This window comes from Rhinolophus hipposideros, assembly GCF_964194185.1.
Source record: "Rhinolophus hipposideros genome assembly, chromosome: 9".
NCBI classification, from domain to species: Eukaryota; Metazoa; Chordata; class Mammalia; order Chiroptera; family Rhinolophidae; genus Rhinolophus; species Rhinolophus hipposideros.
The window spans coordinates 8,080,778-8,098,680 of NC_138055.1; the positions used below are offsets into that span (position 1 = coordinate 8,080,778).

A 17,903-nucleotide genomic window follows, 5' to 3' on the forward strand; every position below is an offset into this window, starting at 1 on the left:
CCCAAGCTGGCAGACGGTAGTAATTGTGGATACCTCATGCCTGTCAGACACCATCCTAAGTACTCTCTCTATAAACTTTGTCTTCAGGATTGACCCTTGAGGCAGTTTCTGTTATTACCCCATTTCACAGATAAGAAACTGAGGCTCAGCGAGAATAAGCAACTTGCCCAGCTTGCTCAAAGGCACACAGTGTTTAACAGGTAGGTCTGGGATGCTACTAGGGGCCTGTAAAGCACATTTTGGCTTAAGAGAGAAAGAGTAGGGTGCTCGTTCATTTGTTGAACACCTACTGTGTGCCAAGCTGTGTGCTAGACACTTCAGAGTTCCTTGCAACCACTATTTCCATTTCACAATGGGGAAAGTGGGTGCCTAGAAAGAGAATCCTCTAAGGTCAGAGCCAGAATGTGCTCTGCCAGGCGTCTTAGATGCTGCATCTCACTGAGTGATCATAACAGCCCCACGAGCTGTGAGTCGGTGCTCCTATTCCCATTCCCATTTTCACAATGAGGAAACCGAGGCACAGAGAGGCTCAGCAAAGGTCCCTCAGGTCAGACTCAGGAGCGGTGAAGCAGGGATTCAAACCCTGGCTCCAGAACTCTAGTGCTAACCACTGTACCACACTATCCACACTGGCGGGGGGCCTGGAGGCTCCTGTGAGGAGGGGGGTATGCCACTTCCCAGCAGCCACTGCAGCACCAGTGTCCCTTGGCTTCTGCCCCCCTCACAGGCTCACATGGGCCCCCGCTTGCATGATAGACGGGGCGGCAGGGGATGCCGCCCTCAGGGCTGCCAGCAGACAGGTGGGGGTGGAAGAGCTGGTCCTGAAGCCAGCCCCACCCTCCTCGGGCCCTGGCCCCACAGCTGGCCTTCAGGTCACTGGCTTCATGTGACTGGAGAAGTGGCGCCTCCATGCCCCAGCCCCACACAGCCAGGCAGAGGAAAAGTGCTGTGAGAGAAGGCGCTAAAGATAGCCAGCCCGCCGACTTCCTCATCCTTACTGGCCACCACCTCGTCCCCCGGCTCCAGCAGGCCAGCGCTCCACGTCAGGCCACTCCTTGGAGCCTGGTCGCCCAGTTTGGAGCACAGAACAGGGACCCAGGCAACAGTCATGCAGTGAAGACTCACCACCCTCTGGGCCTCGTCCTGCTCGCGCCATCCCCTCGACAGGAGGCAGGAGCGTTTGTATTACCCCCTTTACAGGGGATGAGCCTGAGCAGAGGGGGCATCGGCTCCCACGAGCACACCGGACCATTCCTACACCAGTGCCTGTGGACACACCTTGACACTGACACAACCACACCGTTTTCTACTGTGGCCCTGACCCTGAACATTCTGACATGGCAACACTAAAGCCCACGCCATCACCCATTCATCCATGAGTTCATCTCCACTCACATGGAAGCCTTTACACCAGGGAAACTGGAGACACTACATCCGGGCCTTTCTTTCAGAGAGCTGGTTGTTAAACCAGCCCACCACCGGCCTTAACCTTCAGATCTCCTGCTGGTGACACCCAGTGGCTGAACCCAACTGGAAGCTGGCGAAGGAGCTGGGTGGATGCAATCCCTAGAGGTCAGCATCCTGGGGCACAGAGCAGGGGGTGGGAGGGTGATCGAGGGTCTGGGAAAAACACAAGGTGTGCCTAACACCTTGCTCTGCCTCCTGGGGAGCCAGGCACTATTCTAGGCACTTTTCATAAATAGCAAAGGCAGGCCCTCCCTGCTCCAAAGCTCTCCGTGGCTCCACATTGCCCATTCATTTATTCCTATATATAAAACATTTATTAAGCACTTACTATGCAGCAGGCACCTTGGTGTGGCATTCAAGGCTCCTCACAATTTGGCCCCGGTTTACCTACCAGCTCATCACAGGCTCTTGTGCCTCCTTCAATGTGGGGCCCCCAGAGTCGTCCTGAACAGGCCAAGGTGGCTCCGGGTGGTGGGGCAGAGCCAGCCACGGCTGGATCCTGGCTCAGTCTCTTCCCAGGACCATGGCAGCTTTCAGGGTTATAGGGATAATTCAATGAGATCCTGCATGGAATATGCCCAACCCGTAGGGTCCATCCTCACCTTCTGGTCCACACTCTCCATCAGTAAATGCTGAGTGTGTGGCAGCCCTATCAGAAGGCAATATGACTTCCATTTCACAGATGGCAAAACCAGGGCTCAGAGAGGACAGCTGACTCGCCCAGGCTCACACAGCCAGCACATGGCCATGCCTGGTCTGGCACCCACAGCCCGCAAAGCCACAAGCGGCAATTGGCAGCCCAAGAGCCAAATCAGCCCCTAGCTATTGGTTTGGCCCTCAGAGTGAGCTTGTTTTACTGAGGCTTTGAATTTGGGAATTCGAAGCTTTGCTTTTATTTTTAAAAACTTGATCGATAGCACGAACCTGGATACAATGCAACGGTCCAATGACCAGAGAGCTGTTAAAGGAACGCCTGAGGGTTCCATTCGGCAAGCAAACGAAGAAACGCCAGCTGCACGGGGACCTCTCTTTGTAAAAGAGCCATTTCCAGAGGAATCCTGCTGCATGGAGGGTGCCTTCACATTTCCTTTGTATGTGTGACACCAATGGTAAATCTGATCTGCTCTGGCTGGGTGGCAGGCTGGACAGTGACTGGGTTAGGCATCGAGGACAGCCTGGCCCCCATCCGAGCTGCCCTGAGAACTCAGTGCATGGGCCTCCGTTTTCTCATCTGAAGCATGGGGGCTCAGGGAGGTCTGAGTTGGACAATTTCTCAGGCCTCTTTCAGTTCAGAGGTTGGGACTCTGAAGGCCAAAGACCAGTGCAAAGTGAGGAGATAGAGAGAGACGGAGACAGAGAGAGACTCCATGTGCTGCAACAATCAGGGAAGGCTTCCTGAAAGAGGGAGGCTTGAGCTAAGCTGTGAAGGCTGAGCAATACCCTGCCCTAACCTGAATAGGAATGGGTGGTTCTGGAAGGGTGGGAAATTACAATTCAAAGGAATGAGTTGGTAATAGAGAGATTTCAGGCACAGCAGGAAGCAAGCTGAGGGCGTTGGGAGTGGTCTGTGGGAGGTCTTCCTGGAGACTCTCCATCACACTTCATCACAAGGGGCCCCGGTTCTCCAGACCAGGATGGGGTCAGTGGTGGTGTGGAAGTTGACCTTGTTGTGGTCCATAATGTGCCGTGTGCCAGGTACCACACCTGGCACTGGGCCTGCATTGGCTCATTTATTCCTCCTCTCAGGGAGGTAGGCACTAAGCAGACCCCCTTTTATAGAGGAGGAATCTGGGCTTCACACCAGGCTCCTCTGAGCCCCTTTACCTGGAGGAGGGGGAGGAGAGGAAGCCTTTCATAGAAGCAGGAGGCCAGTGCCTCAGAGCTTCTGCATAGGCTGTTCCCTCTGCCTGGAATGCTGTTCCTTCTTTTCTGTGGTAAGTAACCCCAACTCACCTTCTGCCCTTGGCTCCAATGTCACCTCCTTCTGGAAGCGTCCCCAGATCCCCACCTGTATCAGGGGCCTCTGATGTTCGCTGTTTCTGTTCTCTCTGCTTCTCCCTCACCACCCACACCAGGACTATCAGCATATTATCATTCATGCTGCTTTGGTCTCTGTATCTACATTCCCAGCCAGGGCCTGTGTCTGTTTTGCTATTCTTGTGCCCTCTGCACTCAGCACAGTGTTGAGCACATAGTAGGTGTTCAATCACTGTTCACTGAAAGCCCAATTGACTGAAGGAATGAAAAACAAATAAATTTAAGAATAAATGAAGTGATTTCTCCCCAGGTCACCCAGATGGTCAGGGCAGCATGGCCACAGTGGAACGCTGGGGGCCTGCCTCTGCGGCAGTGCCCAACCCTCTCTGGCCTTCTGTCTGGTTTCCCCACTTCCATTCTGAACAGTCATGTCTATTCTCCATCCAGCAGCCAGAGCGATCCTATTAAAACAAGTTAGATTGCGTTCCTCCATACTGAGGTTCAGTTTTATAAGATGAAATCGGTTGTAAGGATGGATATGTATTTAATACCACTAAAACGTACACTTAAAAATGGTTAAGACGGTAAATATTATATTATGTGTATTTTACCACAATAAAAAAAAATGCATTCCTCCTCTCCTCCAAACCCTGCAGAGCCTCCATTGGAAGCAGAGTAGTTGAAAGCCCAAGTCGCCACAGTGGGCCGGGCACTGCACCTCCCTGACCTGCCCTCCCTCACTCTCCCCACTCAGCCACGGCCACACTGGCCTCCTCTCTTCTCTGTTTCTCTAAAATGGCAGGCCCACTCCTGCCTCAGGGCCTTTGTACTGGCTCTTCCTCGAATGTCCCTCATGTAGAAGTTTGCAGAGACGCCCCTTTGTCAGTGAGGCTGTCCTAACTACCCTCGTCACAATGGTACCCTGCTCCCCCAGCGCTCCTGACATCCTCCCAGCCTCACCTCGGCTCTTTCTCACAGCACAATCACCAGCTACCATCTGTAGCCTGAACTTATTCCTCACGTTTGCTATCTCTTTCCCACTCCCTTTCGTTGGGTCACTGTTCTTCAGACTTCCAGAGAAGTCAGGGTGGGAAGGGATGTGGTCTGGAGCGCGTGAGACAGAGGGGAGAATGCCAAGCAACAAGTTCCTCAAAGCAAATTTAGGAAAAGCTGAAGTGAAAAAGGCTTGGGCAGCTGAGTGCTTCCTGCAGCCGGTCCCAGAGGCCACGAGCATGTGTCGTGTCTCTGTGTCTGTGTGTCTCCCTGTGTGTATAGTGTATGTGGGGGGGAAGGGCTCCTAAAACAAGGGACGTGCCCCCTCGGGGCCTCAGGGGATTGAGCTATGTGGTCTCTCGCTCCTGGGTGCCCCCAGACTCCCCAGTGCTGTGGGGTTCGGTGTTTCTATCTTTCCTCTTCTTGGATGGTGTGACCTAATGGGACAGCATGTGGGCTCTGGAGCTGGACTTACAGGGTCCCGATCCCAGCTCAGCCACTAACTGTGTAACCTTGAGGAAGCCATTTAGCTACAACGTGCCTCAGTCTCATAATCTGAAAAATGGGAATGATCAGACAAGAACCCACTGTCTATCGTTGTTTTCAGGATTTGATGAATGAAGGCATGTGAGGGGCAGAGGCCAGTAGGGGGCCCACAGTAAATATTCACAATTGGGATTGGTCTAAGATCCAGCCTGAGTGAAACCCAACCCAGCCTCTGGGAGTGTGTGTCCAGGTAGAGGCCACCACCTGCTGTGCAGTGGGGGTTGCAGAGGAGGCACTGGCCCCAGGCAAGTGGTTTCAGCGGAGGCCTCAGGCATGAAGATGCTCTGGCCAGAGAGGAAGGGCGAAGCAAAGGGACTGCAGGGAGTGGGGTAGTGAGAGGCAGAGATGGCCTGGTGGGGGCTGCCAGGGACTGGGTAAGACCCATGCCCCGTGGGACCCAGGGGTGAGGCTGGAGTGCAGCCTCAGGAGCCTCCTCAATGAGTACCAGTGTGTGTTTGACTTTGTCCCGGGGCAATGGGGAGCCATGGAAGGTGTTTGAGCAGAGATGTGGAGGCTTCAGCCCAAGACTTCTGGTTCCAGGCTGATGGGGAGACACCATCATAATGTAGACTGGGAAGTTGAAATATTTTTGCACCAAATACGTAGAGAACAAGGCCTGAGTAGTTAGAGCACACTGCCTGGTGGAGTAGTAAAATCTTAAGGGGCTAAAGGGGCCCAGGAATGAGGCAATGATCGGTGAAGACTGCCTGGAAAAGGAGACTGTGGAAGTGAGCCTTGTGGTGGCCCAAAGAGACTCTGCCACAGTGCTGAGTAATCGATTTTGGGTAAACCGGTGCCCTCTGTGGTCTTTGCTAACACCTCCTCTGCCAGGGCTGACCCAGGCCCTTCCCAGGGGCAGAGTCAGGTTCTTGGTTTAGACAGAGACCCCACCTGCCTTGGTTTCCCTCTGCACTGGGCTGAGAGGGAGGCAGGGAGGATAATAATGCTTGATTGTCAAAGGCCTTGCACACCTCAGGGGCCAGATGCCAAGGATTGTTTCCATTCATAGGAGGGTGGGCCCTTCCTGCCAGGAGAAAATTCCGAGCTCCTGCGGCCGGGGAGGGGGGGGGACCCTGCCACCCCCTGTGACCACATACCCGCCGCCCAAACCTGTGGCATCAACAGCTTTCTTTCTTTTCTCCTTTCTTGGCAAAGGTAGCCGCCCAGGGCCTAGAGGAGTGGCTGTCAGCTCAGAAGCGCCCCCTCTCTTCCTCTCTCCTTTCCCGCCTTTGCTGTTCCCGCTGCAGAGAAACTGCCCCCAGGCAGGGACCACATTGAAGGACCCTCGCCAGGGCCTGGCCTGTTCTGCTATTGGACGTCTATAGTCTGGGTGCTGGGGACAACACATGGCTCATGTCTTCTGGGACAATGGGATTGTTGTTTGGGAATTTTCTGCTTCTCAGAGCCCTTGCTCCCAGAATTCCCTAAATCCGTTTCTGTGGTTTTGATCTTTGGTTGCAAGACGCTGCATTTCTGAAATTATTTGGTTCTGAGAGACCTTGGGTCTGGAATGGAAAATGTTCTAATACTTGATGGTCCTGGAATCTTCTGGTTTTACGAACCATGGTTCTAGAATTTTCTAGTTCAAAGGCATTGTGGTTCTGGAAGTTTAGATCCAGTTGTCTGATGCCACACCTTGGGTTGATGATGCCACCGGGATTGGGTGGGGGCGGGAGTAGGAACTGGGGAGGGGGTGGTGGCAGGGTGGCACAGTGGCAGGCCAGGTGTGCTGGTGTGGGTGTTGGCGGCAGGTCTGGTGCTGACAGCTGGGCAGGGGCTGCTGCCTGAGCTCATGGCACCTGGACCTGACCCAGGACCGGGTGGGGACGGGCCAGTAGGGGGACCCAGAAGAGGCCAGGCTGAGAGCCTTCCACAAGCTCTGCTACCTCCTTCTCTCCCTGGGAACCTCTCCTGTTGCCCACTGAGCTCACAGTGGCTGAGACTGTTGGCCCCACCTAGGGCAATCCCCCATTGAACAGTGGGGACTCCAGACACAGTCTGGGAGGGAGGGGCTTTCCAGTCCCACCGAGGGCAGGGGCAGCTCAAGAAAACACCCCTGCCTGTCCAGGGCTCTTCCCACGGGGTCTCCTGTTAACCCGTTCCTCAGATACCCCTCTTTTTCTCTGGATGTTTAGTCTCTGGTCACAGACTGATCGCCCCCCCTCCTTGACCCCACAACACTCTGTCACTCCAGATCTTTGGCTGGGAAAAATCAGGAGTTCAGAGTTTGACACCAGGGGGCCTCAGTCTTTCCATCTGGGCACTGGAGGCAGTGAGCTGTCTGCCTGCAGGGCTCTGACCATGGCCACTCTGACCGTCTGCTCCTTCCATCCATAGCTCTTCCCCAGGCTCCCCTGTGCCCTCCCGGCTTCTGTGAGGAGGGGCGCCCTACCCCTCCCTGGCCCCGCTTGGCACACTCCCAGCAAGCTCGTGGGAGCTGGAATTCGGAACGGTCCCTGGCGTGTGTGTGTGCTGCCTCCCGCCTGCCGGGGCACCTCCCCTGACTCGGGGCCAGGAATTCCTCCTGCTTGTTCCCAACAAGCCCATGGGGAAGGAGGAGCTGTGGGAAGGGGCAGGGAGCATGCTGGATGTCAGGACTGAATGGGGTGTTGGGAGGGAACCACAGTCAGGGACACCCAAGGCAGGACAGGCTGGTAGGAGCAGAGGAAGGGTGGCAGTGGGCTGGGGTCACATCCCCAAACCTCGTCTTCAATGCCATCATGATATCCTTCTATGGATTCATTCATTGGTTCAAGTATTTATTGAGCACCTACTATGTGCTGGGCGTTGCACTAGGTGCTGGGGATACAGCCATGAGTGGGACAGAGAGAAACCCTACCCCCATGGGGCTTATATTCTGTGTGAGGACCGATGACAAACAGAGACCTGGGAGATCAGAGAGAGTTTTGTGCAGACACAAATCCAGTGGGTGCTGGAGCAGAGGGTGGCTGGGGGTGGCTTCTGCAGACCAGTGAGGGCCTCCTGGAGGAGACACCTGAGAAGAAGGCATAAACGACAAGAAAGAGGCAATCTGTGATGATGGGGCAAGTCATGCAGGCCAGGGAGCATGGGAGAGGCTGAAAGGGGCCTAGAAGGTCCTTGGATCAGTACAGAGAGTGAACTGGAGGGGCAGGAGGTGCCTCAGAGGTGGTGTAGGGGGTGTCTTTGTCTCATTCTGTTTGACATCATTGGTCCTTTAAGTTGAGAAAGGTTTTTCTGGCTGCTGGGTGGAGGATGGACTGTTGGGGTGGCAGGGCAGAAGCACGGAGGGGGTGAGGGGCAACTCCAATAGTTTAGGTGGACGGAGGCTGGGTCCAGGTGGGGCCCTGGAGGGTTACAAGTGGTCAGATTCTATTACTATTTCAGAGTGAGAGCTTTGCTGATAAATTGGATGCGGGCAGAGGGGAGCTGGTTAACCACTGGTTCTCTGGAGGGGGGAAATCCCTGATTTGTAGCATTTGCCCTTTTTTGTGGTGTAAATATACCCACCATGGTCAATTTCAAGCTATGGAGTGTGAAGTTCCTGAACTCAGTGGGGGAGAAATGCACAGTAGCCTATTATTATACAGCGTTCCCACTCTACAGAGACAATAGATTTAAATAACCTTAAAAGCATAGATAACAGTACAATGTAAAAAAAAATAGGAAGTGATGAGTTGTATTTATTTACGTACAGGTTTAAATACTTTAGTTTTTAATCATGACTGTGTTTAAAAGCTGGTCTGCCAAATTCGTGAACACTTAACGATGGGTGAGGGGTCCAGTTCCCACATAACGTTGGGTGTGGGAACTCGGGGTCAGGGAAGCTGCACGTTTTCTGGGCAGTGGTGGGCAGTGCACGGAGGAGACGACATTGTGGGAGGAGCAAGCAGGGGGAAGATTCCGAGTTGTGCTCCTCCCTCCCTCACTGTGAGTTCCGGAGGGCATGGACCCTCTGTCCTGTCCCCTCTTGAACACAGCCCCTGTTCTCTTCCACCCCTCATGCCTCCCCTCCCACTCTAACCCAAAAGGACGCTGGGGAGGGTGGCCCCCGGCTGAGCACCATGTCCCAGGAAATGCGCTTGGAGGGCAGAGCACTGTGCTGGGAGACGGGAGGCTGGGGTCCCTTTCTTCATCAGCCCCTCACTTGCTATGTAACATTGGGAGAGGCACTGCCCTCTCTGGGCACTTGTTTTCCTATCTCTAAAACGGCGCACTTAAACCAGAGGTGGTGGGCACCTTGATGGCCTCCCCTCTGGTTTCCAAGTCACCTGAGAGTTAATCAGAGCCTTTGGCTCTGTTGGGCGTTGGCCCCCCCCCAGACTGGTGACATATTTCCAGCCGCCCACCTGGCCACACCCCAGCTTGCCTGGTCCTCTAGCTGTTCGACTCAGAGCAAGCAGTCTGGCTTGCCAGTGACGTCACTGCTGGGGAGACAGTGACATCATGTGGGGGTTACCTTGCCCCAGGCTCCTCAGGCCCAGCGCCAGGCCTGCTTCCTACTGGGAACTTTCATGGGTTACTCTGCTTCTCTGAACACCTCCCAGCTAACCCAGACCCTCACTGTGGGCTAGACCCTCATTTCAATGCCAACTGGCTCTGCCCAAGCTGATATGGTGCACCCAGAGGGCAGGGCAGGGGTCTTGGGGCAGAGCAAGGGGTCCTGGTTCAACCTTAACCAGCTGTGTGACTTTGGGCAAGTCACTTTCCCTTGCTGGGCCTCAACTCCTCTCCCGAAATAGGGGTCAGTTTCCAAACTGAGAGAGGGTGGGAGGCCTGACCCAGAGCAGGTGGCCTTGAGTCTGTGACAGCAAGAGATGGTCCCCTGACAGTCTAGATAATTCACACACTCCTCTACTCTCCTGGCTTCAACGTCATCGACGAGCTGAGCTGCCTGGCTTTCATCTCCAGCCCAGTCCCATGCCCGGCTGCCTGCTGCACACCTGCCTCCTGAAACAGAACCTGGATCCTCCCAACCTGCTCTTGCCTGGCTGTCCCCAGCTCTGTAAATGGCACCACTGTCCACCTAGCTGCTTAAGCTACAAACACCCCCCCACCCCCAACCCCCATCACGTGGCAACTCAGACCCATCTCATACAGAGAACAAACAGCCAGGGTGTGAAAGGAGCGTGGGAGAGGCTCCATGTCCATGAAGGTCAGGAACAGACAGAGCAGGGGGATGGCTCCCCTTGGCAGGGGGTGGGGACTGGCCAGAGGGAGACCGAGGGAGCTTCTGGGCACCAGGAATGATCTGTGCCTTGATCTTGGAGCCGGCTTTGTGGGTATGTTGAGTTAAATTCTAATCGTCAGTCTAGATTCTTCTTTTCCCACATCTACTTCATATGGCAGGAGCTAAAAATCCCCTCTCCCACACCTTCCTTCCTAGTAGGGGTGGGATGCGGGTGGGTGAGCAAGAAAACAAGTAAATATGTCCTAAATCAGAGATTGGGAAGAGCTGGGGGGCGAAGGACGCAGGGCCAGGGAGATGAGCCTGAAGGAAGAGGGAAGGAGCCACGAGGCTCTCATGACATGTCACGGGAAGGAGAGGGACAGCACGGCAAAGGAGGGAAATAAGGAAACATATCCTGATAAATACTGTAGTGGGTTAGAATAGGACACTGTAAGTGCTAAGAAGAAATAGAAACTGGGGCAGGGTAATTGGAAGTTGTCATTTTAGGGGTTGATATTAGAAGTTGATATATTTGGGGGTTGATATTTTAGCCCCCGGTTTTATTGCCTGTAGAGTACTTATCTGACTCAATCTGAGTCTATTGTTTTCTCTTCACTGAATAGACTGCCCTGAGTCTATTAGACTGCCCTGAGTCTATCTACCCCCACATCTCAGCCCCCCCCACCCCCCCCGTTGTGCCTCGCCTGGGATGCTGGCTCAGTACATGTGATGGGTGAGTGAACCAACTTAGGCCCACTTTTGTAGATCAAGCACACATCCTCTCCTCGTGGCAAGGTTTGCTTTGGACACCCCTTGCCCCCGGATGCTCTCTAAGGGCCGCCCACGAGGTCTACACCACGCCCGGCTGTTCCCTGCAGTAGGTACAAGGCGTGGGCCAGGTCTCATCTCAGTTGTTACCTCTCTGGGTGGCCCTGGCAAGCTGCTTTTCACCGTGAGTTGGCTTCCTGGACTGTAAAATGGGGATATTGCACATAGGTAGGGGACACAAAGGGCCGGCACAGGCCTGGCCCATGGAAGGAGCTGTGAGTTGGGGTGCCCAGTGGCCCACTGGATGGGAAGAGGAGGAGTACTTACGGAAGAGTAACTAATTGGGGACCCTGGGATTTGGATTTTGGCTGTGTGATTTGGGGCAAGTCACCTACCCTCTCTGATCCTTGCTTGGTTCCAAGGTAAATGGTACAGCTGCCCTTAGGGGCCGAGGACCAAGACAGGGGTGCTTTGGCTTGTCTGGGGGCCAGCCCCACCTGGGAACGGGAGGACATGGGGAGGTGTCGGAGGCAGGAGACAATGGCAGCTCAAAGTGTCTGGGGCAGACAATGGGTGCTGTGTGCGGGGGCATAGGGCGGGACGGTAGGGTGGCACTGGGCACCCCAGAAGGAATGTGAGCGCCTGTCTGGGAATTCGAGCACATGGCTCTCCTCATGGCCTGCTACCCCATGGTGGGCTCCCTGGATGGCCGCACACACCCTGTCACACGTGGTTGAGAGCCTGGAATGGCTGAAGGTAGCAGAGGCCAAGGGAGGTGCTGGCAGACTGGGATTTCCTGGGTCCCCACCCCCTGAAAGCTTGAGCAATCTCTCTGGGCCTTGGGAGAATGATGAGGGTGGGCACAGAGCTTCTTTGTGCCACTGACTTGCTAGGTGATTTGGGCAAGTCCCTGCCTCCCTCCAGGCCTCAGTTTCCCCATCTGTGGTCTCTGATCATCCCTTAGGGACTTCCTGGGGTTAAAACATCCCTCCTGGCCCAGTCACTTCCCTCACCCTCCCTCATTCTCCCCTCCTTGGAGTGGGGTCTTAGTTACTAATCTGTCCCCTGGGCCCAGAACAAAGTCTGGCCATGGCTATGCTCAGTAGATATTTGCTGAATGAAGGCATTTTCATTATTATTCAGACTATTTTCTGCCTGTTGGCTTCAGGTCCTTGCTCTGCCTTCATTCAACAGACTCTCAGGGCAATGGGCTCTTCTCAGAAGCTCAACCAGTGGGAGGCACTGCAGATGGGAGGAAAGAAGAGGGAGTATTTTTCCCTGCTCCCTCCTTGGTCCCAGCTGCAATTATGACGACCGCAGCTGCAGCTCCTCTGTGTATGGCCTTTCTCCTTGCCTCCGCTCTCACTGACTTGATGGACCCTCTGCCCCTCCATGCCCCTCAGCTCTGGGTATGGCCATGGCTCCCCCCTTTCCCCATTGTCTCTCTTCAGGAGCTTCATACCCCATCTGCCCACAGTTCAGAGTGTTCCCTTCCCCAAGATTTCTTTTTCTAAAGCCCGTGATGTCTGTTTTTTTTTGCCAGGATGCTGACACGTGCCTCTGGGCCAGGTAGCTTTCGTGATCCCCATTTTCCAGATAAGAAAACTGAGGCCCAGAGAGGTGAATGGCTGTGAATGACTGTCATGCAGGGTGTCATGCAGGGTCTCTGGTCCTGCTCCCCGCATAAGAACGCAGGACATGGTGAGGCCAAACAGGAACACCCACGGAGCCATAGGTAGGGGTGTCATACCACTCTAGTCTTGCTGGAGGCTGGGTTGGAGACACAGGAAGCAGAAGCCACACGATCCGCAACCTGCTGTCCACTTCTCTCTACCAACCAACCTGACTTGCTAACTGCATTCCACCGTGCGAATTGCAATCCACTCTTGCTAGCTCAGCCATCATCTTCTTGCTAGCCCCCATTTTTCTGCCAGCGTACCCACGGCAGTTATATTAGTGGCCAATGGCTCACTGGTTACAGCTGACGGCCAACTAGCCACAGCTGATGGCCACCCAATCACAGTTGTGGCCATTTACTACCCGAGTGAGCACCTTTCCACGTGAGGCCCAGAGCCTGGAAACTGTGCTCCTGGCTCTGTCCCCACAATGGCTCCAAGCCTTGCATCAAAGAGTGCCAAGATTTGAACCCATGTCTTTGTTACTCCTGTGTCTGGGGCCTTTGATTTTTAGCTTTTCTGATATCACAGTACTAAAAGCTTAGAATGAGTGCTCAGGTGGAACGACTAGCAAATAATAAAAATAATCATAGTCATGTTCCCTGACTCTCACTCAGCAAAGCCCCGGGCCCTGGGCCAACAGCTCATTCGAGGTGTCTCCTCCACTCTTCTCTGTGGTGCAGGGCTGTGAGGAAAGGAGGCTGGGCGGGCCAGGGCACTGCAGTCTGGGCAGGTGGAGTGGATGGCTGGGAGCCATGAGGCTGTCTCCATCGGTCAGCGGGCCCTCTCCATCCGGGAGCCAGGGGAGCAGACAGCCTCATCCTGGGGAACTCCCCGGCCAGTGAGTCCAGGGGCCAGACAGGCTCCCAAACTCCCGAGGTGACCTGCGCCTCTGGATGACTTCATGGGCCTTTCCCACTCATGAGTCACCTGTGCCTCACTCACTGACCCCTTGGGCACCTTTGGAGGGAGGGGAAGCGGCCCGCGGCGCTGGGCTCTGTTACCTAATGGTGCAGGGAAAGGTGGGGAAAGGAGGCCCATGGTGTTTGCCTCTGGTGTGAGCGGCATCCGGGCCCCTCTCTGAGCGTCCGGGGCCATATCACCCCTTCTGAGGGCTTCATCTAGAATTCCCCCCCCCCCCCGTTTACTCCAGCTTGGGCATGCTGGAATTGGCCAGCTCGGCACTGTGCATGTGACTGCAGCACAGTGAAGGAAGGAATAAATCCCTGTCTGTCTGCCTGTCCCCTGCCTGTCCTGTCCAAGCACGGCTGTGAATCAGCCCAGGTGAGGAAGCTGACTCACCTTCCCTACCTGGCTCTGGAGAAAGGACTACTTTCCCTTCCTTGCAGGTTGGAATCGAACTTGAATTTGACTTACTCTCAGAAGAGAGTGACTCTGCCTGGACACAGTGCCAGGACTTAGTGCCACGTCTCTGGGAGTCACGGAGCACCTACTAAGCACCAGGCTCATGGTCTCCACTTGGCAAACATTATCTCAGAGGATCTCAAACCAACCTACTGTCAGTGCTCTTGTTGGCAGATGAAGAAACTGAGGCTCAGAAGGGGGCATGACCCACCCAAGGTCACACTGCCCAGGTACGTGCCTGTGGACAGAGGTCTGACCAAGCCTGGGATTCTTGTCCTTGGAAGAACTTTCTGGCTTGATCTTATACCCCTAGTCCCCTAGCCCCCCATGTGAGTTCAGCTCCCTTCCTTAGAGACCATGGGAGGCTGCCAGGGGGTGGGGGCAAGGTGGGGTGGGGGTACAGAGCCAGCCCTCTTCACACCCCCTTCTGTGCCACAGGTTCCAGGGCACAGAACAGGGAAGGGGTGAACTCCTCTGTGCCCCTATCACGGGTCAGCCTGTCCCCCACCATCGTGCTGTTGTTAATCTTTAAACAGCCTGATGATTAATTAATTACCAAGACCCGGGGGGCTCGGTTGAGTGCACCTGGTGCCTGTGACCAGAGCACCCTTTCCCCAGCCTTGGTTACATGGGGCCTGTTTGAGCTTGTAAGGCTCTGGAAGCTTCGGGTCCTTGAGTCCAGCACCACTGACTGGACAGGACGGGCCCCGTCTGAGCCTCAGTTTCCCTCATCTACCTCACCATCCTGCTTGCCTCCTGGGGTAAACCAGGAAGAATGAATCTCGAGTGGAAACACCAGGGGCTGTAGCTGGTGGATATTAGGGAGATCAGGGGTCAGAGCTCCACCAAGAAGCAGTAGGACAGGACCGGACCAATGGCTCTTAATGCAGGAGGTGACCTTGGCCAAGTACTTCTCTTTCAGCCTCAGTTTCCCCATCTGTGAACGAGGGGCTAGGATCAGTGAATGTCTGGACCTTGGGAGGCGTCTAAAGAGGAGCGGTCATTGGTGTCACACAGAGCCCCCAGCGCACCATTCCCCTCCCTTCTGTCCCCCATCCCCCAGGGGGCTCAGCTCACACTCTGGGAGGTGCTGGGCTGTGACTATCATCCGATCATCTCCAGTAACACGGAAGGCTCATTACCTGCAGGCCGGAAGACCCCAGGAGACTTCTGGCCCGACCAACGAGGGCAGGTGTGGGAGAAGCGTCAGCCCTGCCCACATTGCCCATTTTTACCTTATCACTGAAGGAACTGGGCCTCCCAGAAAATCCGAGACACTGACCCTGGGAGACGAGGGATCTTTGAAAGACATCTGATCTTCTGTGATTTTCAGAATTTGTGTAAGTTGAAATGAAATAACACAAGTCATATCTAAATCCGTAAACACATTTTCATGTTAGAAGGCATATTTGCCTTCCCACCCTATAGGGGGTTACATCCCCTGCGCCTCCAAATTCAGGTCTACCCAGAACCTCAGAGTGTGACCTTATTTGGCATGAGGGTTTCCATAGATGTAATTAGAGTGAGGATCTCAAAATAAGATCATACTGGACTTGGGTGGGTCCTAAATCCAACCTGAGTGTCTTTATAAGAGAAAGGAGAGGTGGATGTGAAAACAGAGACACAGGAAAAGCCATGTGAGACGGCGGCAGTCGCTGGAGGGATGCAGCCACAAGCCAAGGATGGCAGGGCCCACCAGAAGCTGGAAGAGGCAGGAGGGATTCTCCCCCAGAGCCTTTGGAGGGAGTGCGGCCTTGCCGACACCTTGATTTCAGCCTCCAGAATGTAAGAATAAATGTGTGCTGTTTTAAGCCCCCTATTTGTGGTCATTTGTTACAGCGGCCACAGGAAACCAACACACACCCAGATCCCAGGGCCCTTCACAATCTGTTGTCCGTCCCTCATCTCTGCTCTTCGTACAATATGTGTGACTATATTGTACGTACAGAGGTTGTGTTTGTATAACTTCAGTAGGTGTACAGCCCATGTAATGTTCTGTAGGTGGCTCTCGCTCCCGCCCTAGTGCACCTGGGAGGTAGGCTCTGGGTCCTTGCTCCTTTCTAGTGGCCGCAGTCTATCGTGTCACTCTACCACCCCTTATTTAACGAGCCCTCATTGATGGACGTGAGGTAGTTTCCAGCTTTCCTTGATGAGGCACGATTGCGAACACCTTTGCGCCGTTTCTTCTGTACACATGTGATGATTTCTGGAGCATAGGAGATTCCTTGGGAGGAGAATTGCTGGGTCAAAGGGTAAGCTCCTTCACAATTTGATTGTTTTGTCAAATTGAATCAAAAGGACTTGGAAACTTAGACTCTTGCGAAGTAGAGAGGCATGGCAATAGACTTTTGGATTGTATGGTGTTGGATACTTCCAACCTCAAAATCATGAACATATAGGACACAGGAAGAGGGGGCCTTGGAAAGAAAATCTATGCTGGGGACCCAGGAGGGTCCACTACCAAACCCTGCCTGAGTCTCTGTCCCCCTGGAGTGGGCGAGGAGGAAGCAGACAAGGTAAGACTGGGGGCCTGGGACCCTGGGGGTGTCAGGGAGCTCTGGCAGGGGGTGAGGCACCTCTCCAGCCTGGGCACCCAGCTCTTCTGCCCCACAAGGCTGCTGTCCCTGCCCAGCCGAGGTGCCAGGCCAGCTGGGCCTCTGTAGTCACACTCTGTGTGTGGACTGTCTGTCGGTCCCTCCTGACCCCTCCTGCCATCCCCCTGGAGAGGGACCTCTTCATCTGACCAGAGGAGCACAGGGGACTGCTGGCCCTGCACTAGCCCACGGCTCACGGCGTGGTGTGGGAATGGAACGACGGGGGGTGCGTCTGGCAGTACGTCTACCCCCAAGACCAGCGGCAGACCTTCTCCGAGGAGCTTATTGTTCTTCTAACAGGAGCCCCGCTCAACCTGAGTAAGAACCGGGAGAAGGCGGCAGAGGTGTCCTTTGAGACCTTCAACGTGCCAGCCCTGTTCATGCTCCGTGCCGGCCATCCTCAGCCTGTACACAAGATGAGGCCACCCATGCTGCCCCCATATATGAGGGCTTTGCCACGCACACACCATCACGCGGGGAAGGGGTTTGGCCGCGACCTCTCCTATGTCTAGTTGCTGCCACAGAAGGAAGGCAGCTGAATCTGAGGTTGTCCGAACCATCAAAGAGTGAGGCGGCGACCTGTCCATCCAGCCGCGGAAATATGAGGCACTGGAGACAGAGAAGGTGCTGTGTGTACGTTGTGGGATGGCAGCACGCTAGATGTGGGGCCTGCACAGTTCCTGGCGCCCGAGCTGCTGTTCCTGCCAGAACTGGTAGGGGGCGAGAGCGAGGGGCTCCATGAAGTGCTGACCTTCGCCATCCACAAGTCCGGCTTGGACCTCTGCCTGACGCTGTTCGCCAATATCGTCTTTTCAGTGGGGCTCCATGCTGTTCAAGACTAAGCAAAGTGAAGAAGCTTGCCCCAAAGGATGTCAAAATCAAGATCTCGGCCCCTCAGGAACGGCTGTGGTCCCCGTGGGTCAGTGGCTCCACCCTGGCCTCGCTGAACACTTTTAAGAAGATACGGGTCTCCAAGAAGGAGTAGGAAGAGGATGGCTCCCATGCTATTCATTGTAAAACCTTCTAATGCCCAAGGAGAAGGGGGTGGCATGTTGGGAGAATGGGAGGAAAGGGGAGCCAGAGCCCTTGACCCTTTCTGGTCTGGACACACATGCCAGGGTCCCTGGCATGACCTGAGTGCCAGCTAGGTGCAACCGTGCTTCCCTGTGGCCCTCTCCTCTGCCTGCACACACAGTACTGTTTAGCTGCATGGCTGGGAGTCTTGAGCTGCACTACAGGAATTGAGGAGCCCAGCCTTGGGTGGTTCTGGGTGTCCCTCTTGGCCGGGCCAATTAGGCCTGTGGTTCCTGGTTCTGACCTTCAGGGATGCTTCCCTGAGCTCCAAGGCCAGATACCCACATGCCCCCA

At 54.8% G+C, this 17,903-nt stretch overlaps 1 pseudogene across 1 annotated transcript; it reads left to right on the top strand.

Annotated features, from left to right (window-relative positions):
* The first annotated feature begins 13,318 nt into the window (after positions 1-13,318).
* On the top strand, positions 13,319-17,562 carry LOC308502581 (beta-centractin-like; annotated as a pseudogene). Its single transcript has 3 exons — positions 13,319-13,417; positions 15,005-15,146; positions 16,689-17,562. The product of its transcript is annotated as a beta-centractin-like (transcript).
* Positions 17,563-17,903: the final 341 nt, after the last annotated feature.